The following is a 26248-nucleotide window of genomic DNA, read 5'->3' as shown; positions in this document are numbered from 1 at the left end:
AGACACATCACAGCACAGAACAGGCTACAGAGTCCCAGCTGCAGCAGGAGATCAACTAGAGATGGCTGAGAGAATACTTCTTACTGCACACAGGGATGGATTTCCCAAGGAAGCTGCCATAAATATTTCCACCGTAAGATTTTGGCCCTTGTATTTTTGAACCCTTCAGGGTCACCATCCCCACAAAAGGCATTGAAAAAAAATGACATTTTGGCAAAGAAAACATAAGGAAGTCAGATTTAGAGTGTTACGTTTCAAAACCACATTTCATATCAGGATAGGTCTCCTTTCATTAGGGAAAAGGAACCCATTTTACAGAGAAAAGCTCACCAGCCATGCCAGTGCGTGTGGTAGAGAAAAAGAGAGAGGCCTATTTTCAAGTTTAAAACATCATACAAAAGCGAGGTCATGTTTCCAGCAGTTTTGTTGGGGTTAGGTTACATCCAGTTCCAACGATGCTATACAAGGCATATCAGACATTAAAATGATACCTCACTTGATCTTACTCAATAGAAAAGGCAAACCACATAAAACAGGTGCTAGACAGTGATGCAGCCTCCCCATAGTTATCTGGTTTACAAACAGCAAACTCTTTAGCCCTATTATTGTTTCTCTCATTTGCCACATTCGAGCTCCAAAAGGCACTCTAGTTCTCTAAATTGTTAGCAGCTTTTATAGCCAAAGATAAGTATCCATCACTTTTAATTTTCATCGTTGCATCTGTTTTGTCATTTAGCTGCAGCAGGTTGTATTACAATGATTAATGAGGAAATGGATACAAACATTTTTATTTCAAATAGCAGCTCTCAGACAAGATCTGGAAAACAGAACCAAGCCATATGATTGTAAAAAAAAAAAAAAAAAAAAAACACCAAACATACACACACATACACAAACCTAAACAAGTGGGCATTGTGCCACTATCTGTGAACACCCAAGAAATACAAGTATCTCTAGCACGGAAGAAAAAGGTACATTTTTCACATTTACTGGGTGATGGTTTGTTTGGGGTTTTTTGTTGGGGGAGTGTTTTGTTTTGTTTTACAATTAATTTGGTCCTTTTTATTTCACATAAATGTCCAGCTCAAGTGTGGCACATCAACAAATAGGTTCATTTATCTTTCAGAGAAAAGCCAAACACTGCATTTCTATTCAGAAAAGGCAGCATATATAAAATGCACTGCTAATAACGGAGGCCTTTAGAATGAAAAATAATAATTTTTATTGCTCTCTCTAGGACATTTGCTGTAAACATGGTTCATCTGTAATTATATTTGAAAAGAAGTATTATTTAGTATTATAGTTACCTACAAACCTAGAAGCCCAAAAAAATATTTTACAGTTCCTGCTGGATAGGGAAAAGAGTGTGAGTGCTTTTTGCAGAAAAGAGAAAAGTCTTTCAGATGAAACCCGCTTCAGAACAATCCTTCAATTCAGAAGATTTAATTTAATTTCTTTAATATTGGTATTATATTCACTTAGTTGTAAGATTTTTCTAGGAAAACAAGAAAATTTATAAAAATATAGTCACATGAAACAACTATTCATCTAATGAACAGAATGTGAAAAACACAGACGAAGACTATAATATTAGACTGAGATAAATAATCTAGCTGGAGACCTATTGGATTCTACACTTTCATGTCAAAGAAGCATTTGGCCTACCAATGTATTTTTGCCTACTCTGCCAGGCAGGGCTCAGGCTCTGCGGGAGAATACAGCCGTGGATCTCTGCAGGAAGAGAAGACCTTTTTTTTCCAAGTAAAATGTTCCCTAACTCTGCAAGGGAGGTTGGCAGTAGATCTCAAACTCTGGCCTGTCTTTTTAATACCCCTACAATAGCTCAGTTGGATTGAGACCAGCTGTTGGTGCATTACCATTTGTAAATGCTTAAAGCAACTACTCCTTGTTTTCTTGGCAACATGTACTGTGGAGGGAAAAAAAAAAAAAAAGCACTTTCATTCAGACATTAAGAATTGCTGGATGCCAGCTTTGGCTTACACAAGCTATTGTTTGCACAGCTCTCTTCAACAAGTTTTCACAAAAAAAAAAAAATCCTGTAGGGATAAATTGAGCCCCTCAAATTCTGATTTACACTGTCCACTCGGCCTTCATTGGAAACAAGATTCCTATTTTAATCCAACCGTTTCAGGTCACAGGTCTTTCTGGGTTTGAATTTCTGCAACACCCCCACAAAATCACCCAGATTGTCTTAGGAATGACAATTATAACTTCCTTACTCACAGTTTAAAAATAACAGTGATTTTTTTGCCTGCTAATAGAAGCATAAGAAAGAGATCTGAACTTTCATTACCATGTTCTAAATTCAGAGTTTCAGCATTGAAAGCTTGGGAAAAAAAGAAAACAAAATTACATTAGGATTATACTTCAGCATTTGGGAAAGACTGAGTGTCTCAAAATACCAGAAAGATCTTCTATTTGGTTGCCACGGTAAAAACAGCCTAGTCATAGTAGAGAACATACACCAACATTTTTTATTATTACTATTCAGATGAAAACAGCTCCAGTGACCTTTCATTGCCTCATCCTTTCCAACTACCCCTACTAGAGCTTGGTGTACTGGAAGTGTCTAAGCATGAATGCTAGCATCTCGGTGGTTGCAGCTGCTAGTACAATAGGATTAATTTGCCATCTACCAACTCTAATGCCCTTCTGTTTCATCTTCTTTCCCCACCAGGGGCAGTGGTGACAGCATCTGTTCCACTGTTATTTTAGTGGCGCCTTTCGTGCTGTTATAGTTAAGGGTCTGTCAGCATTTCCATTACACACACACGCGCGCACATTTCTTGAGGGAAGGAATAGCTCAAATCAGCCCCCGGAAAAAAAAAAGAATGAATGCATTGGAGCTGAAAATGATATGAGAGTCTTAGAAGAAAGCATTTATATATTTGATTTTATGGTATTATTTGAAAGAAAAAAATGGAAATACAAGAGGTTCCAAGTAACCTATTTTGCATTTATTAATGGAAAATAATGGTGAAAGTTGATTTGGATTGTTCTATGACCTTAGAGAAAGCAACCATGCCAAAAAGAAAACAGAGGGAAAAAAAAAACCACAGGTAATTTTTTCCTACCAAACACCTTATTTTATTGGTTTTAAGTAACTAATTTAGATGATAGGATATTACTTTAAAAGCATCCCAGACAAGATTTGATGAACAGGCCATTGATTGTGGGTGACCAACTCTAAATACATAACAGGAGCCCCAGATCTCTAAGTTGAGAGTGATAATGAGGAGAGGAACATGGTTTTCTGCAGGCAGTCAAGCATACCAAGAGGCAAAGAACATCTCTGCTACCAGAAGTGGTTTGGGAGCCTACAGGTGAGTGCTCTCAGCCCTGCTGGTACGTGTGGGATATAAAGAGTAACACTTGCTGCAGTCTGCAAGACACGGACTCATCCCACTGTGGCTTTGTGGGAGCTGTTGCCCATGACCACGTCTGACTCATGAGCATTGTTTTCTATCCACAAAAGTGGATAGAAAGAAAGCAAGTGCTGGGGCAATCAGAGAACAGGTTAGCTTATTTCAGCTCATTTCAGCAATGAAAACCTTCTGGAAGATGACAGGTATCAGGTTAACCAACACAAGGCTGCTTCACAGACCCCACAGGTGTTTTCTCTCCTAAAGCTATGCCAGCCTTTCCACATGAAATTATTGTGCATGTGCAGGTTTCCACCTAGTCAAGGGAACTTTGAACTAGCATAACTCATCTGAATTCTCAAAATAAACCCCCTCTTGCTCAGTATGCTTCACTGAGGAGAGAGGTATGACTTCTGCAACAGAAGGAAGGAATTACATTTTTCCAGAAATCTCTTCTTACAAAGAGAAATTCATAGACAATTTGGAGGGCCAGCACGGGATTTTCCTAGCACCAGAGTACTCACCATAGGATTGACATAATCTGTAATGCCAGATGTGAGCCTTCTACGGGTGAATTAGAATTTGCCTCCAGTCCTACCAACACACTACCATTTACAGCACTTCCTGTAAATCTCTTCAACATTCTGAAATAATAATGATGCATTTGTCGTCTTGAAACATACACAAACAAGAAGATTCAGAGGTAACTGGGGATTTTCAAACTCACAGCATACTAGGAAAAAAAAAAACAGTTAAGCAATAAGCTTGGAGGCAAGACTCTGAAGCCATGCAAATTTCTTTAGTCACATTGATGGTAAGCACAGTCCAGTCACTGTGATGGGAAACAGATTAATAACATGCTGTTTCTTTTTCAAGTTACATTATCAAATACCTAGGTGTCCTTTGTCACATCACTTAACTGCTCTGCATTTCAGCATCCTCATCTGTGAAATGGAATAGGTAATTAAACACTCATGAATGCTTTGGGACTCTTTGGTGGAAAGAATTATTATGGTGTCTTATTACTGTGAGACAACATGCAATTGTCTCAGGTCTCTGTAACAGCTGAGCCTAAACGGTAAAGGAAAAAAAAATCTAAAAGCTCAACTGAGATCTTCTGCCCTATCCTCTGCAAGATGCAGCTACTACTTCAGTCCATTTTCCATGCTGGGGAAATCGTTCTGAGGCTGATCACGCTTCAAGAATATTATCATGTTACAGTACTTTCAAAACTAGGCTGGGTTAGAAATGAGGAAAAGAAAAGAGAAAAGAAGAAACATATCTCCCAGAAATATTACATTCATGAACTGTAGGAATTATTTAAGAAATGACTGAAAAGAGGAAACTCAAAAGAAGAGCACAAAATATAAAGCCTTCCCCTCACACAAAAACCCACCCTAAAACCAGCAGAAACCGACCCCCCATAGTGCAGACAATTTCCCAAAAGCCCATGGCAATGAAAAACATTTTATGCCCCAAAACTTGCCAGCAGAGAGATCTAGGTGGCTACTGCCCACCTCACAGCACTGAAAAAGCAAGTGCCCAGTGGGTATCATTCTCCATTATCTCTCAAACCTTTGCCACCAGCGTACAGATAGAAGCGACAGAAAAATGAAAAGTGTGTATATTGTAAGCGTTGGTTAAACAACCCCACAGTAATTCTTATTTGCTGGAGGTTTTAGAGAGCAGATGTAGGATTGGCAGGGGCTGGGAGCTGGCTATATTGTTCTAGCACATTTAGAGCCAACACAGAAAGAACACGGAAAGCTGCATTTTTGTGTGTATGTGCGTGTGAGAGTGTGTGTGTGTACGTGCGTGTGTGTTTGCCTTTTGCCATCGACTCATCTAAGGTTTCTTGGATTCATACTGACACATAACAAAAAAAAGCACTATGTTGATTCTCTTCCAAAAGAAATATGACTTATATCAGCTGCTGCATGAGAGTCTCTCAATTGCCACTACTAAGCTGCCTATTTTGCAGTAGCAAGTGGCCATGTGCTGTAACACACTGATTGCCTGCTTTGGTGGTATCGGTTGCTAGAATAAGGGCAAACAAATGGGGAACCAAATATAAAAAGCAGCCAGCAGCACTGAAGAAGCATTACAGCTGCCAGGCAATAACTTAGATAGTTACAGCTGCCATCACCTAGTTCACGCAAGCTTTTTAATATCTTTTGGCAGCGCTTGGTGTCACAGCACAAAAGGAAAGTTGGCACTTCCTAGCATACTTTGTTTGACATAACTGTAGGCAGAACCCAGCTGATACCTTCATCAATGTGTATGTGTTTGCTCTTAAGGTACGTTTTAGCAGATCAAACATTGTTTTTCTCTTTTGGTTGCACACACCACTGTTAAATCATAGGTTGGGAACCACACCAGATAAATGGGAAAGGGCTCAGTAAGCTGGACCACACGGCCAGTCCCAGCAGCACCTCAGATAAGGAACACAAAAAAAATCCTAAAAAAAGAAAAATATAGTACGGCAGGAGGGGCTGTGGAGGGAGGTTTAAAAAAATAAATATACTGCTTTGCCAAAATGTTCTCCCGCCTCGCCAGTAGCAGCAGCAGCCTCAGAGCCAGGCCAGATTCTCTTCTCCATTTACCGTACTTATAAAAAACCCACAAGCACAAACACATAGACCATCACATACACATAATTAAAGCATCGACATCCCTTACTGTGATTTACAATCCACACCACCAGAAGTACACAGGCGCTCCCAGGATTTCATCAATGTCTCATCTGGTGCTCTTGGCAAACCCAACCTCTTCCTTAGACAGAGCGCATGCTGCACCTCATTCTCTCAGAAATGGGGATGCAGAGCTCTTCCCCTTATGTGAACTAGGGAAGACGAGCACTAAATGTGTCAGCGCTGTGTGATTTGCTGCTGTGGGACCTCATTTTGCAGGAGATTAATAAAAGACTAGCCTGCAGCATTGACTCTTGAGACCGCTTTCTATCATCACGAGCCTTCTACGTGGCCCACGAATTTGGGTTATACTATTGTACAAGAAACTGGACAGCCTCTGCATAATGATATTATTTTACAGCTCTTAAAAGCAAATATACGGAGAGAGAAGGCTCTGCCCCCAGGAGCTTCCATTGGCTATGAACAAGCAAGCCCATAAACCTCTACCTGAAGTCAGCCCAGGGTTCTAATAAAGTATTGAGTTAGTTTATTTGTAATTCATCCCATAAAACAAATGCACTTATCTCTTAGGCCTCTGGCACTTCAATAGGTGTCAAAAAGCTACAGTTTTGAGACGAACAGATTTACAAGGTTTTTCAGGTGTAACACCACCAGGAAGAATAGCAATTAAACTGACAGGAAGAGACAGTAAATATCATTATTTTCATTTTAAAAATAGGAAATTCAGGCACATGGAGGTGAGATTGTGGCTCCAAGCCTGACCCAGACAATGGCAACAAGGCCAGGAACTGAATGTCGATCATCCTAGGTTAACATTCAACACCTCACCCCACAGGCCAATTGTACCACTGAACCACAGGGTAAAGTGGGCTCCCCTCCAGGGAGCAGAAATGGCTTCCTGACCCAACCTGCCTGCGGCTCCACGGGAGCTGAGGGCTTGAGCTGAACATGGTTGGCTGAATCCAACTCCAGAAGCACCAAAGAGACACTAGGGAAGTGCTTGCATATTTTCCTAATACACAGTATCTATAACTGACATTCTTTAGGTAGGTCAGATATTGACAAATAAAAATGTAAAGGCATGTCAAGATTCACATGAATCTGAATTATTTATTTGAAGCTGATCTAGGAGCAAACTTGTACAAGTGAAGTGACTGGGGCTACAAATGGATAAAATGCATATGTTGGGCCTAGATAAAAGGTGCCCCACAGGAAGGACAAGAATTTTTTGCTTTGGGACCCCAGGTGACCCTTTTGTGGTGGCAGAAAAGGAAAACTGAGCCACAAAACATGCATGTGTCCCCCCAGGATGGTCTAGGCTATGAATACATTTTGGAAGCTCCTAATATGCTGTATAAAGAAACAATCATTCATGTACACGCACACAAAAGGACAATCCCAGATTTACAGCCACCCACCAAGGTAGAACAGGTGGCTGTAATGTAGTAAAAATGTATTGCAAGAAACTTGTCATGAATTTTAAAAACAAAGACGCCTACAGACATAATAAAATTGATGTGACATTCAGCCAAAGCTAAAGCTTTCACCTATCTTAAAATGACAATGCAGGGGAATTCAAGGAAAGGGACTGTTCCCATCATCACTCACACAGCGAAGTGTTTCACTCAGTTTGTGCAAGTAATGTCATTGATCTCAATAATCAGTGGCATGGCTTACACCTGCCACACAGGTAGGAAATCAGGACCAAAGACACCCAACAAAATCAGCTTCAGACAACTGCTGTAGAAAAGAAATGCTTCAAGGTCCTGGCAAAGAAAGCCAAGTCCTTTCCTTCCTCTACCACAGGATGTGACATCTTCTTTTCCTTGATTATTTTAAACATTTCAGGGGAGCTAATTCCAACTGTTAGCCAAGAATTGCTTCCTCTTTCCTTCACTATGTTTTTAGTGGCAGCACACAAATTTGGAAATATTATAATCCAAGTCACTTTTCAATAGTATGGGCACAATAAACTGACAGACTCCTCTGCTAGCCCCAAAAACTAAAGAGGGAAAAGAAAGAAAATCTAGATTTAAACTTTGCAGGCAAGATATATCCATCTCTATTAAGATGTGGATCAACAAGTTAGCCAGCCTGACAGCAGTTTACCATATCTTTTAATTGGGAAAAAAAAAAAGCTCAGGTGCAGTGGGATAGAGAACATAAAGAAACTGGGATAAAGAATGAAACAAGGATAAATAGTCAATTATGATAAACTGGTTTCCTTGGTAACTATATTTATAACTGTAATGACGTTGCTATTCTTTTAGTAATGAACAGAAAGGTTTGATACAAAGTTATATAATTCAGGCATACAAACCAGCATCTGTTCCATTGCTAAAGCTGAATCCATGTCTTAATGGAAGATGACAAACCTCAAAAGATTTGTAAACGCTTTTAAACAGCTTCTAAATGTTTGTAAACTTCCTCCTAAGGACAGGTGAGCTCATAGTGCTGAATGTCTACCCTCCACATCTGTGCTTGGCTGTATGTAATTACCTCATAATCTTTGTGCCTGGAATAACACAGCTCGGAGAGACAGTGGGCATAGGAGCAACGGAGAGAAAGAGAAAAAAATCAAATGAGAAAATCTTGGAGACGATATTTGAGTTGTTGAGCACTAAACGCATGTGACCTTTACCAAATGCATGTGCACAGTTGCCATAATTGTACATTGCATCCTGACTGCTTCCAAAAATTATATTGGTAAACAGCCCCTTCTTTTTGAAAATTCACTTGAATTTCCGCTACTGACACCAGAAAATGAGGTCTACTGATACCCCTTTCTGCCATTTTAACTGTTTTGGGGAGTCCATTGAAATCCAGGTATAAATTACACTCCATCCTATAAAGGGTCCCCACAAGGAGTCACTTTAAAGAAGCAACTGGGGGCAGCACCTAAATGAAGGGTGTTGTCATGAATCTCTGATCCTGAGAGGATGCTATGTGCAGGATTTGGCTTCCTCTCTCCCCGTGTTCCCAGACTTTCCCCCAGTGAATGCCAGGATTTGGGGATGAAGGGGGGATGGAAGCCTCTGGGTTTCATCCAGGCTTGCCATCAGGATGCAGCTGGACAACACCCCTGGGTCCCACAGTTTAGACACATCTGCTAGCACCAGGGCTGGGCCCCAGCAGTGACAATCCCCGCAGGAGCTCAGGAGGGTGACAGAGCTGCTTCGGCATTGCTTCTCCACTCTCCTTCAGGCTGACATCCCCCCGACATCAGGCGCTTATCACATATTCCTACTCTGCAACACCCTTAATCAGGTTCTTGGGCAGTTGGTGTTATTGCTGCCCTCCATTCACATGAAAGAGGAATGGAAATGGAAACAGCAAAGCAAACCAAATCCTCCGGCAAAACATAGTCGACGCTCAGTTTGCATTTGGAAGGAAATAATCCTCCTGATGAGCTACACTCCGAGATGGGGGCTGCCTGTGTGTCTGAGTGTGTGAAATACAAGCCTTCCTTGCCTGATGGAGGCAGGCTTTTCACTTAGATGCTCAGTACTGATTAATGGAAGTACTACAGCTATAGCAATATAATGCTCACAAATTTTACCCTCTGCTGTCTCTTTAGCCATTGCCCCAAAGGCTTTCATGTTCCTAAAGCTCTCATTTAAAACATTTGTGAATCAGGATGTGTGGACAATGGAAGAAGCTGGTAGAGCCAGGGAGTGCAGATGTGAAATAATTTAATCAACAGCAATTTTTCCATTTACTTCAATGGGCTTTGGATCACCCGCCTCATGAGTGGAACATGTATTGAGGAGGAAGCAACCCGAGCCAGATAAAGAGCCAAGATACCAAAGTAACAGAGTTCCACCAAACAAGAGGGTCCACAGCAGCTGCAGCCTGAGATGTATGTTGTAAACACGGACCTACACTCAGTTAGCAGACTGGGAAAAGGATGCAAGGGAAAACTGAAAATAAGCAAGGATTTAGCCATTCAAAATGCCCCGAGGACAGTGCTACGAGTTACTACTAAGAAAATTTTTGTGGGAGGAAACGTGTTACATAAAGCACTAGTGATATTCAAAGAGCTTTGCAGAATTTATCTGAGGAGGAAATGAAGGCACAAGGAAACAAAGTGAAAACCTCAGAACACAGAATTTTTGGCCAAATGGGGGGGGGGGGGGGAGGGCGGGGAGGGAAGTCTGAAAGCTTTTTATTCCCTATATGGCATTAGTATCAAGCCATGGTGCTCACTGTAATAGTTATATCACACTGTGGTGCTGAGATCATTGTGTGCTAGTTGACAATGTTTGCCCTAATTGGTGCCATTAAGTAATAAAATAATAATTGTACCTCAGATCATTGGCACTTCAGAAATGGCCATTTCCAAGCACAAGCGGTGGTGCATCCCTGGTGCACAGTTAAGTGCTGAAATGGTTAACACCATATATTATATGTCAGTAATGAAAACTAGCACTCAAGCAAGGAAATTCAAAGCTAAGGCTGACACACCATCGTTAACGCAGTCCTTTGTGCTTAGCTACCACGGGAGTCTTGGAGCAGCACATGGTGTTGTACCCCACACAATATGTGCTACTACAATACCGCATTCACAACACAATGAATTGAGGTCAAGTGAGTGACCTTAAAAAGAGCTTTCTTTTAATTCTTTAAAGAAACACCCCATGATATGTTGGAGCCCATTAAACAAAGCTGCAAGAAGATACAGTAAACTTTAATTAGCAGTGAAGGCAATAACCTCACTTTATACTTCATAATTTCTCCCACCATGTTTTATTACATGGAACAGTCATTTTAGTACCTTTGTACCTAAGGCAGCATCCATGTGGTGTGGAAAGGGATGTGTTGTTGGATATTTATTGTAATGGGGCTTCATGTGGTTGAAGGTCAAAGTGTAGGACTTTCATTTGTACATCACTGCTCTACTATCTGCTCATGTCTCTGGGTAACCTGATGTTCAAACCTTTTGTAAGGCAATTGCTGAGGAGGTTGTTCTTATTGTTACGAGAACTTGGAGAAAGGATGCTGGGCCCTGGCTTCGGCACAAGCCTACTGTGTGACATAGGGTACTCCGCCAAAATTTTTCTGATCTCAGACGCTTCCTTTTTTAGGGGACTCAGGTGCAGCTCCTAGGGTCTGGTCTCAGAAAGTCTGGGAATCAGTAGCTCCTATTGGCTTCTCAGGACCACTCGGAACCAAGTTTGGAAAATCACAAATTTGTCTCTCCACAAGTTACCTGTAATTTTGAAATGTTGGCCTTTTACCTCTCTGCCCTTCAAAACATCCCACATCAAGTTGGAATGGTATTTACCTACCAGCTTGCAGACTGAAAGGGACACTGTTAACTTTTCTTTGTCCTTTTTATGCTAGATATTTATCTGATAATGGGGCATAATACCTGAACCCTTGGGTAGACAAGGACACTATCTGCATTTTACTGGTGGAACACTCCAATGCACAGATGTTCTGGACCAGACCCACAGCAGGGCTTGGGCAGCTATATCCAGCCTGCATGGAAAAGGTATAATCCTCAGAACACCCAGGAGTCTTTTGGCACATCAATTGATTGCATTACGTTTTCCCCAGTTTCTACAATTTTGTTTTCTGTGCATGCCTAGAAAATGCTGTCTTGAAAAGGCTCAGTCACTCGGTGATGATCAAGTACTTATGCCCCAGCAGGCATCCACACATCTCCATCTATCTCAGAACAGCCTGGTCTTACAGGTACCTTTGGAATATGTCTACTTGAAGGGGCTCCATACAAAACCGTCATTGCTCTCCATTTCCTATACACTACAACTATAGGAGAAAGGCATGGCTAGCAGTAATCTCAGCATATGATTTCTATTACCTGCTTCACAGTCTTTGCCACATAACCTTCCTTTCCCAAATGGGTTTGCTAACTATTGTGCTACAAAGTCAGGCTATTCTTAAATCCTACTTTTGCCCTCCTGATTCTCTCCCCCATCCGACCGGAGGCGGGGGCTGAGCGAGCGGCTGTGTGGTGTTTAACTGCTGGCTAGGGTTAAACCACGACAGATCTGAAACCAAACTTCGCAGTGCCATGGCTGAGACTTAAATACTGGATCAATCTTTCTTTTCTGAAGCTTGTTCCTTTTTCTTGTACACACGGTTGCAAATAAAATTTTGCTCATGAGAGTGGGAAGTGACTAACTCGTTCTTCTCTAAATATGTGTCTACTTTCTGCATTTGACGGACTAGTTAAGTCCACTTAACGCTTTCTCATTATATAACTACTTTTCCCAGGTGCTTTTCACACAACAAGGAAAAGAAAACTACTTAAAGACAAGAGAAGTTGGCAACCGTAATACCCAAAAGTTACTGGGAGGCCTAGGAAGCAGGTCTAGGAACTGAACCTGGTTTATTCACTTGTTTATACTGACCAGATTTCAAGCTGATGGTGCCATTTGGCATTCATTTCTGGTTTTAAGAAAATAAAGATTCCACTTAAGTACAAATGTCAATATTACTTCTACTTCTTCAAAACATACAGGTTTGGTGTATCCTGAAGTAAAAGGGCTCCCCATTCTCCTACGTCTGTCTGAAAACAGCAACATATGAAGTATCAACGTCAAATAACATACCATAAAGCCTGATTCCCTTCCCCCACCCTTATGCTGTTTAATAGCTTATTCCAGGAGAATATCCCACAAAGAGACTCATTTGCTGAGAGGGACTAAAAACCTCAAAGACAGACAGCTACTTACCACCCCTCATCTGAATTTGCTGATGTTTTGCCCCTTGTGGAAGAGAAGAATTAGCCCTGTCCAGGTTCATAGCAATTGGGTACAACACCTCTTGTGGATCTGAGCCTACCTTCACAGTCCCTTAGGAGTTTAGAAGAACACAGCCCTCATGAAATAACAGCAGATGGATATACCTGTGCACTCCATGCCATCCAAGATCATCTTTCCCAATAGCTGTATCTACACCATCTGAAGCCAGACTTTTCAGAGCTCAAGCATGGACAGGTGGTTCTACAGACCCATGTCAGGAGCTTCAGCCAGCTGGTAGGCACACACATGCACAGCCTGCAGAATATCCAGAGATATGATGTGGGTGGCTGGGAGCAGGACACAGAGGTTACTGGGTTTATAGCCACTCTGAAGACTGTTTGCTCTTAGCAGGGCTGACATAATCACCGGATCCACTCAGGTCTGCCCTGGTACAGAAGCTTAAATGATACCTTGCAATTTCAGGTATCTGCATGAGTTCAAAATAACCTGTTTAGGACAATATTGTGATGTGTAAGAAAAGCAGAAAGGCACTTTTAAAAATGTGCCGTCCATCACTCCAGTTGGTGTTACTTAGCACGAATACAGTAACATACCACAAACTGTAATATATTCCCACCAGTCCTGCACTGAAAAGGAGAATGCCTCCCAGAGCACTATGATTAATTAAACGAAAGGCACAGTCAGCATTATAAGAGGGGAGCCTTGAGGTTAGAGAAGAAAACAAGAAATGTAACCTGTAGATACTAACTGTTTACATCTGTTACTTTGCTTTTAAACACTTGGAATTCCTCAAATCTTTCTGCTGGAAGTCATGCAAGGATTAAAAACAGTAAGAGAAGAGAAAATACAGAAATACGTATGATGCTCCTTTGACTTTTTTCATTCCTCCTGACAAAATATAGTAGAAACCCTCAGTAATAAGAATGGGTGAAATACTAAGTGTCTGTCTTTTCAGTTCAGGCAATGCTAGGGCTGCGGTGCTGTTTGCCTCCACCTGACAGAAACATTGTAAGCAGCACCTAGAATAAAATTGGAAGATTTATAAAATTTCTCTCAATACAGTCCTTCAAGAGGTGAGGCATCCTCACCTCCCTTTGACTTAGAAAAGCAGAACTCCTGAGCATCTGGAAGGCTACACACTGCAGCTAGCACATCAACAGCATGTAGACCTGCATTAACAGCAAGTGCAGAACACAGGTGCAGTATGCTCTCAGCAGCATGCCCTCAGTGAACGTTGGGCAGGATGCTCTGCTCCAGCACAGGCTTCTGAATTGCCTTTAAAAGTAGCTCTTGTTTAAGCATGTTACAGCAGCCTAGCTATACAGTGACAAACACACAGGTAATGGTCACAGCTTTACCGTAGAGGAAAGGGCAAAATCTAGACAACCCAACACAGACACAACAGGTGTGTTGATATGGCAGCAAATGAGAAAATTCCACAGAATTAACACAAGATGCATTAGCACTTCTTCCTTCATAGGTTTGGCAAAAGGGGGAGTAATGATTAATGGCAGTTTTATTTATCTGGTTTATTTTTCCCACTTTATGAAAGGCACCACAGTGACTCACTAGGTGCCAAGTGAGAGTCCTATTGCAAAAGTCTTTTCAAAACCTGTGTTGTGTGCCTAAATCTTTGTTGCAACACCAGCAGGCCAAGTACCCAGCCAGTACAGTTATCTCTCTGTCCAAAAATATCTGTAGAACTCTGCAAGAGTCCCAAATACACAAAACAAATTCCACTAGAACAGAATACCATCAATAACTCCCTTTCACACAACAACTTTATTCCTAGAAATTATTAAAATATACGCGTTTAGATTCATCATTGATGCAACACTACCAAATTTGGCTGTGGCAAATTTACATGAGGTGTGATTTTGGCCCTAGGACAGCATTCAAGAAAATTTCAATGCATTGAGGCTTAAATACAGCACGAGGAGAAACAACCAATCAGCTTCAGAAATTCCAGGGATGCCTTCATCTCTGTGTTTTCCCCGTGTTTTTATAGTATATTGTTGCATATGAGTTACAAATGTGTGAAAACATTAAAGTTGAGCCAACTACAAAACAAGCTAATATCTTGTGTTTTCTGAAAAATGCAAGCCTAATTAGAGTTTAGGTAATTAAAGCTTTCACAGTTATAAAAAATACAATACATTCATTTATGCAAATCTGCCACTGAGTGCGATTTCAGTAAAATACCATGTAATGCGCATAACGTCAGAATTTTGCGTACAATTGAAATGTCTGCAAAGCAAGTTCTCTTCCTAAATTTCAAGCACATGCACCGTAATTCTCTTGCATTATGGATTTAAAACTCAGATTGCTTTGTCTTCATTTAAAAATGATTAGCAGTTTACATCGGATTTATGTGCTGGCATAGCCTTTGTATCATTGAAAAACTACAAGCTGATTTACAAAAGCCCAGATACACTATGTGTATATCTATGTAACTATAAAGTAATATGTGATGGCAGGCATAACCAGCACACATAATTTATAATTAAGTGATTAGCAATATAAGCCACTATTATTAATTAATGTGTAATGCTTGGGGCTGTATAAACTACAAGCGTAAGGCAGTCTCTGCCTTGGAGTGGCAAAAGGCTAAAATGACAAGTGCCGTCTCCCAGTCCCACAGCTTCTGGCGAGCTGGGAGGAGAAAGAACCCAGCGGGAGTCCTGAAGCTGGCTCTGCATAGCCAGAGCTGCACAGCCAGAGCTGCACAGCCAGGCACAGGCCACTGCAGGCTGCCACAGCCACCGACACCTCTGAAATAACATCAATGGTGAAAGCTAAGACTCCTTTTCTCTGGTCAGAAAGCAATAGAGCAATACCAAATACATAAGGTTCTCCAGCCTCTATAACCCTGAGGCACAGACCCAACAAATCTTAATACAGAGCAAGGTAGGCCTAGTGTCTTTGCCCTTGCTCGTTTGGGAGCAAGTGGGGACAAGTCTCTTTGGGAGCTGCACGGATGACTTTTGCTCCGCTCCGTCACTCTGCAGAGTTGAGATCAGCTCTTGGGAGCACAAAACCTGTCTGTGCTTCCAAAGGGATCAAGCAGGATTCACAGGATACGAGGGCCCCCAACACCACAACAGCAAGTTCTCATGAAACAGCACCCAAGGCACATTTGGACAACAAAACAGGAGTGAGGAAGGTGGTTCAAAAACATTGCCCCAAAGGTGAGATGCCACAACCAGAGTAGTTAAATAATCAGGATATATAGGATCACAAGAGCAGCCACTAAATGTTTGAGGGAGAGGGGACTTTCCAGACTGCGCACATTTGAGTTTGATCATTTCTTTCCAACGTAGATTGAGATTTTAACAGAAGCAGCATGTAAAAGAGCTAGTTCTAGTTCATAGCACTCACAGTAATGCTCTGTCAGTAGTCACATTTCCTTGAATATGCAGAAGGACAAGAGCTATGAAGCTTCTTGCTATGAAACCAGTATACCCCCACCAATGGTTAACACCCAAGAAGAAATAAATATCCACTTCCAGATAAAGAGGGGTGGGGAGAGTTTTTAATACCTGCCTTATGAATAAGCCATGTAAAGTTTGCAGTAACTAAAACTGGGTTTAAAACTTTCTTGGGGTAATTAGGCTTTGAAAAACGGCTCTAACAGATATGCCATTAGTTTTGCTTCCTTCATGCTCAGCGGTCTAAATGGGAAAAAATCCAACCTGGAAGTGTCCTTCATTATTATTTACATAGAGCCTTACCTGCTCTTTTGTTGATAAATCGAAAAGCTGTATTTGCAGCAAAATAATGATAATATACAGCTGCATGGACAGATTATGAAAAGCAACGCAACCAGACAATTATTTACTGTGTTACTAGAAGACAGGTACTAACTTCCTTCACATCAACAAGTTCTAAAACTGTCACGCAGCTTTTAATTGCCATTAATAAGGTAGAGATAAAGCCCTCTGGGTCTTAATCCCATCATCATGGTGTTGCAAGTTAATGATACGTTAGCCAGTGCTTTATATCACTAGCTTACAGAAGGGTCAGAAGGAACATTTCATCCTAGGCCATCAAGGATGTATTCCATGGGTAACCTCTAACCTCTTGGGGCTGTCAATCAACGAGCAGTATGCATGAATACCATGTTTCTGGTAAATCTCCTTTCACACCTATGAATTTTGTCAGTTATCATCCATTATTAACAGTTCTTTCAGTTGCTACAACTAGACTCAGTTGTCAGATCTTTTCAGGATAGTGGAGGGTGATTTGCTATTGATCTTACCTCAGAGAATTAGTGATCTACTCATGGCTTTGGCTAGCTGATGGCACCGTGAAAGGTAGAAGATTGTTTGGCTTGCTGTGAAGGACCTCAGAAGATTACAAGAATACAAGAAATGTAAGAAACCTATAAAACATTAAAGGGGTTATCAAGGAAACACAGCTTCAGATCAATTTAGCTAAGAGATGAACTGGGATCATAAAAGTCAGGTCATGGAAAGTAGCTGGGACCCAGTAATGAGCAGGACCTCTGAGAGATATTGTCATACAGATAATAGAGATCTGCATCCAACCTACCACAAGATTCATTGGCACTTTGATCAGATCTATGTGTCCTGTATAGATAAGGGCAAACAAAAAAATCCAAAGGAAAGACCGTTTTCCCTAGCTTGCTATTGAAGTCTTTTTACAGAAAAATACTCTGGAGACCAGGGGCTCTATTAAATAGATTTACATAGGAAATAGGATTGGAAGAATCCTCCCAGGTCATCCCCTGCTATGTCTGACACATCATATCTCATTGATATCACAACATCACAATCTCATTGATAAATTTCTCAAGTTTTTTCTTGAAACCAGGTAGTTTTCTTGCCCCTGTGACTCCTGTCAGAAAGTTGCTCCAAAACTTCAAGTTATTAAAAATCTTCATCCCTTTCCAAAGAACATTTGTTCAGTTGGCTCCTATCAATTGTTCTTATGGCATTCAGTACACCCCTTATTTAATCAGTTCTCTCTCACCACTTACCCTGATGATATATTTATAGGGAGCAATATACCCCTACTCAGTTTTAGTTTTGCTAAACTAAAGACACGGTCTTTTATTCTCCATTTCCTATCTCAATTTAATAGCCCTTTTTCTGGACTCTGTCTTTTTCTGGATCTCCCCAGTGCCTTGTACAAAAGTAGTCAGGAATCCCACATGTTTCCTGGATATGCTTCCCCTGATGCAACATCCAGGGGAACATCTCAGGGAATATTTCCCTTCCCTGCTGTTGCAGAGCTCCAGCAGTTGTCAGTCATTATGAGATTCAGCAAAACACTTCTCTGTTACTTCCAGCTGATGAGCCTCCTGCTCAGAGCAAAAAAAACATCTGCATGACCTTGTGGTTTATTAGTACTTAATTTTATCCGTTTTCCATTTCTCCTGTTGTCAGGGTCAGTCCGTCTCTGAATTGTCAAGGCCTCTCAGCTTTCTGTCTCTTACAGACTTTGTATTTGCACACATTTTCTGCTGTGGCCACAAATAAAAATGTTCAGATAGGTCACAAGACTGATCATTAATAAACTCTGCTAATTACTGTTCTTGTCTTTTGACAGTTCTTTCAGCTCAGTTCTTAGCAATCCTTCTATAGCCATTTCTTTACAATTCTTGTGCCCTATGTTTTCCAGCCCAAATTATTTTCTTTCATGAAGCACTGCATTAAACACTTTACAGAAATCTTGATGAATTAGAGGTACTATATTTCTCTTGGTCACAAACTCAGAGAAAGATATCACAGCAATCTGACACAATTTCTCTTTGGTAGCCTATCTACTACTACAGTATGTGCTAATTAATCTTTCTTCCAACAGACCTATGCAAAATTCAGTGTCCATGTAATGACAACAAAGGTCAGCTCCCCCCCAGTCTCACTCTGCTAGAAATGAAGAGCTTAAAAAGTTTGTGGAATCACTTCAGTACAAAAACCATAAATATAAGACCTGGTCTGCCTTGAAACATGAGCCACGGTGTAAACTCATAACGCTAAGATCATTTATAGAGATGCAAAGGATTAGCCATCTCAAAATTATAACGCTATCTATCTAGAATCAAAATAATTTGAAAGGTCCCACCAACCTTTGACACGTTTTGAAGTTTATGGCAGGAAGCATCATTGGCTGCTGTTGTTGAGCTAAGAAAATATGGTTCAGTTGCATACAGCTACTTGCCCTGGAGTCTGCAATGATAGTATAGCAAAATTTGCTGTGTTGTCCTAAATCATCCTTAGCTTTGCCTCAGCATTTATACCTTAGTGTAGATATCTTAACGGAAATGGGACTTAGCAAGGAAAGAATTGCCTTCATTGTTTCTTTAGCATGGCAGGACATGCAAACCTGTAGAATTCCCAGGTGCCAGCCCAGCTCTAATTACGACCTTGTTCTGCAGGACAGTGACTTCAATATTACAAACATGCACGGAGCCCATGCTGCTGTGGGCCCTTTCAGACAGCTAGTCATAATGTCGATGGAAACATAATAACATGGACAACTGGCTGAAAATTACATTCCTTTGTGAACTCCACTGTCTCACTAGGTCAATTTAATTATTCAGAGAAGATTAGCAAAGAGAGAAAAGAGTACCATCGCTAGACCCCAAACCATGTGCCATGTCCCTCTTGCAGGAGAGAGGATGACTTTGTGACTAAAACAGAGCAGAGACACTTACAGTGGGACTCTGAATGTTCTTTATGACATTGGACAAGTCACTTGAGCTCTTTGTGCCTCAGTTTCCCCACCTGTAAAGTCTCCATCATGATAGCTCACAAAATCACAGACTCATTTTGAGGCCTTACCTATTAGAGCTTCTGAGACACTTTTAGGTCCTTAGGTGAGAGTTGCTAGAAACTATCATCAATTCAGCAAGTATGTTTGGAAGCAACAATTCTCTATTTCAGCTGAGTCAGTAGGGCTGCTCCTCATATAAAGCTCTTAGCTTAGAAGTTCTGATGGGGTTAGAGAGCCCGACTTTCAGTCTTGCTGAGATAGCATGAGGAAAGGATAGCAATGTGCGCAGCACATTAAATGTTGCCACACTCACTTGTCATTGGAAGCTGGTAGATTTAGGCGAACATGAAGATGATAGCAGACAGATATCCCAAACCCTGACAGAAATAAATGGTAAGAAATGTTTTAGCAAGGATCAGGCATTTGCCCATAGGCCCAACACTACGAAATGCAGGGCTCAGTTTCTACGAGAGCAATTCATCTAACCCTCAGTATTGATTCACTCAAAGCTGCCTAAACCGTCTAAACCATTATCTTTACAGTTATACAATTTCTTTATTAAGCTTCTCAGACCTGGGCTTGTATGAAATCCAAGGGCAGCCACTAAAAACTCCGCGTGTAGCTTGCAGACATCTTCAGTAGGTTTGACTGTCTTCCTGCTCGGTGTGCATAACTCCAGTTGTCCAGTCTTCTCTAGAGAAAGAGAACAAGAGGGAAGTTCATTGTTTCCACGACAATTTGCAAGAATATCCGAATTAAAAATGGAAGTTTTGTCATTTGCATGGCAAAGAGAGCAGGGAAAGAGAGGAAGTATTGTTAGGTATTGGTAATGTAAAAACATAAGTATGCTGTTATTTATGTAATTAGTTATTGCTTTCATTATGGGTGCAGTCTTAATGGTTATAGTATTTATGTATAATTACCTTAATATTCACTGAAATTTCCAAGTAGCTCCCTAATTAACTGTCTCAAATATATAATTACATTGCATCTTTACGCAAGACTTGCCTAATTAATGTAGTTACACCACTTCTTTGTGAATGTGCATTATTAAATGCTCTTCGCATCATTCTTCTGACTTCTTGTAATTCACGCTTTACAAAAATTAAGACCCTGAATTAGAAACCTTCATAAGCAACCAGCTCCAAAAGCAAGCGCCAGATGATCTTTTCTTAACAAAAAACAAATCTTACTAAGCCTCATTACCACTCCCTTTAACAAAAGCTTTCCATCTGGATCCGAAAGAAATCCCAGGTACCATTGTCTTTTAAGAGGGCATAGAAAATATGTTATACATTTAAAGGGAAGACGACTTTGCTGCCATCAAGGGTCCAATCTCCTGGACTTCCTGACTCATCTGCCAAGTCAGATGGCAGATCTGGCAAAGGAATCAGGTGACTGCATGATAGCACCCCAATCACTTGAAAGTGTCAGGTGGCATTTTCAAAATGCAAAAGTAACAAAGGATTTAGGAAGACTCTCACTGGTGAGACTATCCTCCAAAATCATGTGGGCCATGGTTTTAAATCAAGAGCTTTGAAACCCTTTTTGCTAAGGGTTCCACCTCTACACTTGCCACACTACCTGCCACTCTGAAGTGCCTTGCATGTCATGAGTTACCAGTGTATCACAACATGGAAGCTCTTGCTCTAGCGTGCAGTTCCTAGCTCCATTGACAAAGGACTGAATGCCACCATCGGTCAGCAACATGTGTGAAGGGAAAGTTTCAGCTCTGGAGAATTTAACTGCATTTATAGACTGAATTCCTCTGATCTTCAGCATCCTGGACTGCTCAGGTAGTGACCTGAGAAGAACAGGAGTAAGAAGAAATTCTGGGATCCTGTCTTGTGGCAAAATTTTTCTCAGGGGTCATTTATGCCCATCTTCACCTGCCGGTGAGGACATTACAAAGCTATTGAAGTGGCAGAGAGGTTAGGCCAGAGGCAGTTTCTCAAAATAGGAGGAGGTGCACTGAAAAGTAGCAGAGTTAAGGAAAACTCAGCAGAGCTCTTACATAACACAACTAGATCTGAATTCACTGAAAGGTAAGGACAAGATTTATCAGACTGCAGCCAGGCCAGATGCCAACGAGGAATTTGATTCTGCTAGTTTCATAGGTCAAACTTCCCCTACATTGGACCCACTCAGCGAATCCTGTTGGCCATATGGGCATGACAAGCCTAGTAAGTGCATTCCAGCAGCACTGAACTCACCCTTTACATGTGGTCAGCTTGTTCAAAGGCAGTATGTTTTTCACACCCTGGATATTTGTGAAACAGTTGGGTATGCACCACATTTTCTGAGGATTTATGAACTGGTTAAAATGGTTAACCCAACAGTTAGGATTTGGAGAAAATCTTGCCAAGTGTATTTGTAGACTCTACAACCGTTTTGGCTAGTAACACCCATCCATAAGGCAAGTGAAGTGAGGAAGAAACATGCTCCAAGAACATTTTCTTAGGAGACATTGACTTGGAGAACTGAGGTGAAGGCTACTGACAGAGCTATGATAAAGATAGTTACTCTCTGTTCCACATAGCCTGGTTTTTACATTACTTATCCATTTCCAATATGAAATTTTGCTTGACACTTATGCATGGCAACTAAATCTCAGAGGTAAATGGACAACACCTCTGGAGCTTAGGACCCAAGTTTATCTGTATTTACCATTGCAAAGTTTTCAGCAGCCAGCTATCAAAGACAGGCAATACAGCCATGTAAAACTAAGGAGATCATCCCATTTCAGCTCTCACAGGAATCACCACATACTAGTACAAAGGTATATTAAATATAAACTATGCCATACAAGAAAAGAACCTAACCCTGATAATTCTGCATGGATATAGATAGAATCACTTTGGTAAGCAAAGAGTTGGCATGGCTGAGCTTTACAATGCAGGCTGACATTTTCAAGTGTAGAAATGTGCAGTTAGGCACCTAAATAAATAGCCTGACTTTCAGAAGTGCCGAATATCAGGAAGATAGAATAAGAGCCACTGCATGCATCTTCAAATATCCTGCCCTACGTCCATATATTTTGGTCATCATGTTTTTCCATAGAAGCCCATAGTCCTAAATACCTATTATCAAACAAATCTGTGCTTAAACAGATTCAAGCACTGAACAAATATAAAATCCGTCATTGCTAGGAAATCATTGCTATTTTAAAAGAGCCACTTGCTTTTTGAAATAACAGATACCAACTCATATACTGAATGCATACACTAATTAAGCACTTTGTACTGCAGTGTTTTAGGTAGATGTTTAACGTATCAGTTGAACATGTTTCAGCCAACGTGTGACATGTGCGTGGAAAATACACTATCATGGGGGGTTTTTCCACTTGCATTTTTTTTCAATTTTGTAGTACACAAAGAGTTACTGAAATAGCTGGTCATACATCTGGGAGACAAAAAACACACACAGGAAAATACAGCAGAAGGGGAAGATTCATGAAAACAGGAAACATTAAGAGGAGAGTGAAAATATGTCAAAACAAAGAAGGTAATAGACTGTCAGGACAAACGAGTTCACCAATCGGCAGAAGTTCCTCAAGAGCCTTCAGAGACCAGCAAGGTGACGTATGCCACTCCTGACACAAAAGGACAGCAACCTTTTTAACCTCCATTTTGCACACACAAGTAGTATGGTGGTCTGCCCATAGACATGCTAGTTCCAGACAGAATGACTATCTCAATTTTCCAAGCCTACGTCTTACTCTGATAGGAAACACCAGCATTTAAACACTGCTAATAGCAAATGCAGATGCTTATGGGCACAGTTGCCCAGCGTAGGTGCTTAGACCTCGTTAAAGCATCATTCGCAAACATGCACATTGCAGAGGACTTTTTGCTCTAACTCTATCCATAGCCTTTTCACCAATGTCTGCACAAATAGCCTTTTATTTGCCCAAAGCTTTGCCAGTGCTCCTGTATTTCCAGGCAGACAAGAGTATTCATTTGCATCCTTCACCTTCCCTCGTGTTTCCATTCATTAGTAACTCACTCAGATGCTATTGATAATATTCTGTGCATTGGGATAGTTTCACAACAGAATAAAAAATGGTAAATACCCAAAGTGAGCAGCCCTCAGACTGAGCACTGTTCACCCAAGCTGCTCAGGCAGTGTTTCAGTGACAAATACAAGTGTAGAAATCAGGACATGGTGCAACATGAGGAGCTGTGAAAGCAAAGGCCGTTCTGCAAGAGATTACACAGACTTTAAAGCCTGTCAAAGCAAAGCTCCTCCACCTTTCTGAGGGGACCCTCAGATAGAGGGAGCCTTTGTAAGACATCATCAGCTCTTGAATCTTTATAACTTTAGATGGAAAAGCAGCCAGGTATCATCTGTACAAAGACAAGTTCCTTGTGTGGATTTTCTCAGTCTTCTTATCACAAAACAATCTAGGAGGATTTCGACTGAGGAGATGAGGTATCGCAATGCTTTGTAACAAACCAAACCCCAGCCTGTGAGAAATGAAGGATGTGAGGGCAATTTAAAAAAAAAAAGCCAACAAAAAAACCACCAGTTCAGTGTAGCCTCACCCATTGGCTTTCTTTGTCACTTGCAGCAGATATGTAGTCTCTCCCCATTTCACGGTGAATATTTCCCTCAGACACAAAGAGCATTTAGATGCGTAACTCCTGTTGACTTTCAAAAGAGAGGTAAGCGCTTAAATGCATTTGTGCCTTCAAAAATCTCCCCCTAGTGACACAGTAGTAAAACTAAGTCTCCAAGACTTGCAATAAAATGCATTCACCAGTGCCTTGTGAAACACGCCAAATAAAAATCACACTTTTTCATGGGAATGAAAGCAGCACACAGAGCAGGGCGTTACTTTTGCTTTTCCAGCAGGCCCAGCCCTCCTCTGTCTTCACTGACAGGAAGGGGGAGGTGCTCCTGGTACAGGATTTGTCCCCCCCAGGGCAAGGGGAGTCATCGGATGGGCCCTGCTGCTCCCCGGGGTCATGATGCTCCTTCTCCTCTCGCCCAGGGAGAGGAGCAGGGAAACCTTGGGACCAAAGCCACAGCGGGCCGTGGGCAGCAAGGAGGACAAAACGGCCACTGGAGGCTGCACAACAGGGGTTCTGGCCAAAACCTTCCCATCAGCTTCAGTCCCAGCAGTAAAGTTGCCATCTGAAGGGCACACCCTTCATGAACCTGTATCAACATGTGGCCTCTAAAAAGACTACAGGAGGTATCTCAGGCTCCTTGGGATGGCTGCTCCCAAGGGGCAATGCAAACAGTCGTTAGACATCAGCCTCAGCAAGAGGTGGGTTTCCAGCATGTCTCCTTGTCTCACAAGTCTCCAAGAAGATATGACATTCGGGGGTTTGCAGCTCTGATGCTGGAAATTGTGAGTTTGAGCTCTCTCTCCAGCATTGCAACTGCACTGCCATACCCATGTGTGTTTCGTTTTACTTTGAAAAAATGTTAACACCTTTTCAAACTCCAATTTTGGTTTCAAAGGCACCCAAAAGCCTGCGCTGTGCACACAAGACCTAAACATGATTGCAGAGTAAAGCAGCATTCCTGGGCATCTGCCAGGCTGCAACAGATGTTGGGCCAAAAGAGAAATGAATACAGATCCTAAGAGTTCATTGTAATCCCGGACCGGACCACATCGTATTGCATAAAGACCTGCCCCTCTCTGATCACAGATCCGCACAATAATCGGCCAGACAAGGAACACCCCAACTCCCCCAGCTGAAAGACCTATAGCAGCTGCCAAGGCTCTCCTATAAATACATACACAGCAACACGTACTTCAGACCCAGCGATCAGAAAGTATGCGTGACCCTCGGGGGCTCCAGCCCCCGTATGTGAGCAGTACTGTGGAGCAGCACTGTGCTCAGCTGGACACCCAGAAAGCGAATCCCTAACCACACATCTCATTTTTTAAAAAGTTAATGCTAAGCATTACCTGAAAGAGGCAGCTCTTCTACAAAGCGTTGATCATTCGCAACAACAAATTTAGGAAACATCGAGGGGTTTTGCGGGGAAAAAAAAAAAAAAGCCACTTAATTACATACAGTGCTGCATGACTTCACAGAGCAAAGCTTTTCTTTAAGATCTTAAGACCACCCACAAGCATAACACATGGCCTGGAACCTGAAGAGAATATCTGAACAGGGGTCTCAGCATAAGGATGGGAGGCGGGCAGTTTGGCTTGGGCATATGCAAATGTTTGTTTCTATGGGATCAAATAAAAATTAACTATTTGTTGTGTCTGGTTATCATTTGTCGGAGCTGGGGGTTGCTTGATAAAACAGGGAGAAATAAACCTTTAAAACCTGTGAGAATTATTTGTCTGTGCAAGGCTTTAGTCACAGTTTTTGATGTTTTATGTATGGATGTTGTGCAGGAATAGGACAACAAGGGCTTTGTTCAACTTGATCATCTCATCAAACAAGGCTAAAAGAATAAAAGTTGGGATGCAAGACTAAATGGATATGATCTGAATGCATATTTGTGTTACATCTAATACAACTAGCATCATAAATGAACAAGATCAAATAAATGGTAAAACCTGACAAAGAGAAGAATAGATGGTGTGTGGAGCCATCTGTTTTGGAGGACACCCAAATCTGTCTGAATCAGGAAGGCCAAACTACCAGCTATTCTAAGATCCTCCATTCCAAGAGTGGCCTAATACGCAACTACACAATCAGCTTCTCTCACCATCACTTTGGCTGCAACTTTTTTGTGCAATTAAGTAATTTATTCCTTTCTTCATCCTCCTGAT

The 26248-nt window shown here is 41.3% G+C and overlaps 1 long non-coding RNA gene across 3 annotated transcripts in view; it reads right to left on the bottom strand.

Annotated features, from left to right (window-relative positions):
* LOC142080885 (uncharacterized) overlaps positions 1 to 26248 on the bottom strand; it is a 49342-nt gene that overhangs the window by 9658 nt on the left and 13436 nt on the right. For 2 of the 3 annotated variants that reach the window (XR_012673151.1, XR_012673153.1), the window contains one exon: positions 16639 to 20196. This is a non-coding gene — a long non-coding RNA (uncharacterized LOC142080885). Of the gene's footprint in view, positions 1 to 16638; positions 20197 to 26248 lie in introns of those variants that run through there. The other variant, XR_012673152.1, reaches the window with a different exon arrangement.

The sequence above is a fragment of the Calonectris borealis genome, chromosome 3 (assembly GCF_964195595.1).
Source record: "Calonectris borealis chromosome 3, bCalBor7.hap1.2, whole genome shotgun sequence".
In the NCBI taxonomy this organism is placed as follows: Eukaryota; Metazoa; Chordata; class Aves; order Procellariiformes; family Procellariidae; genus Calonectris; species Calonectris borealis.
The sequence above is the reverse complement of the archived record's forward strand: the minus strand, read 5'-3'. Positions and strand labels throughout refer to the sequence as shown.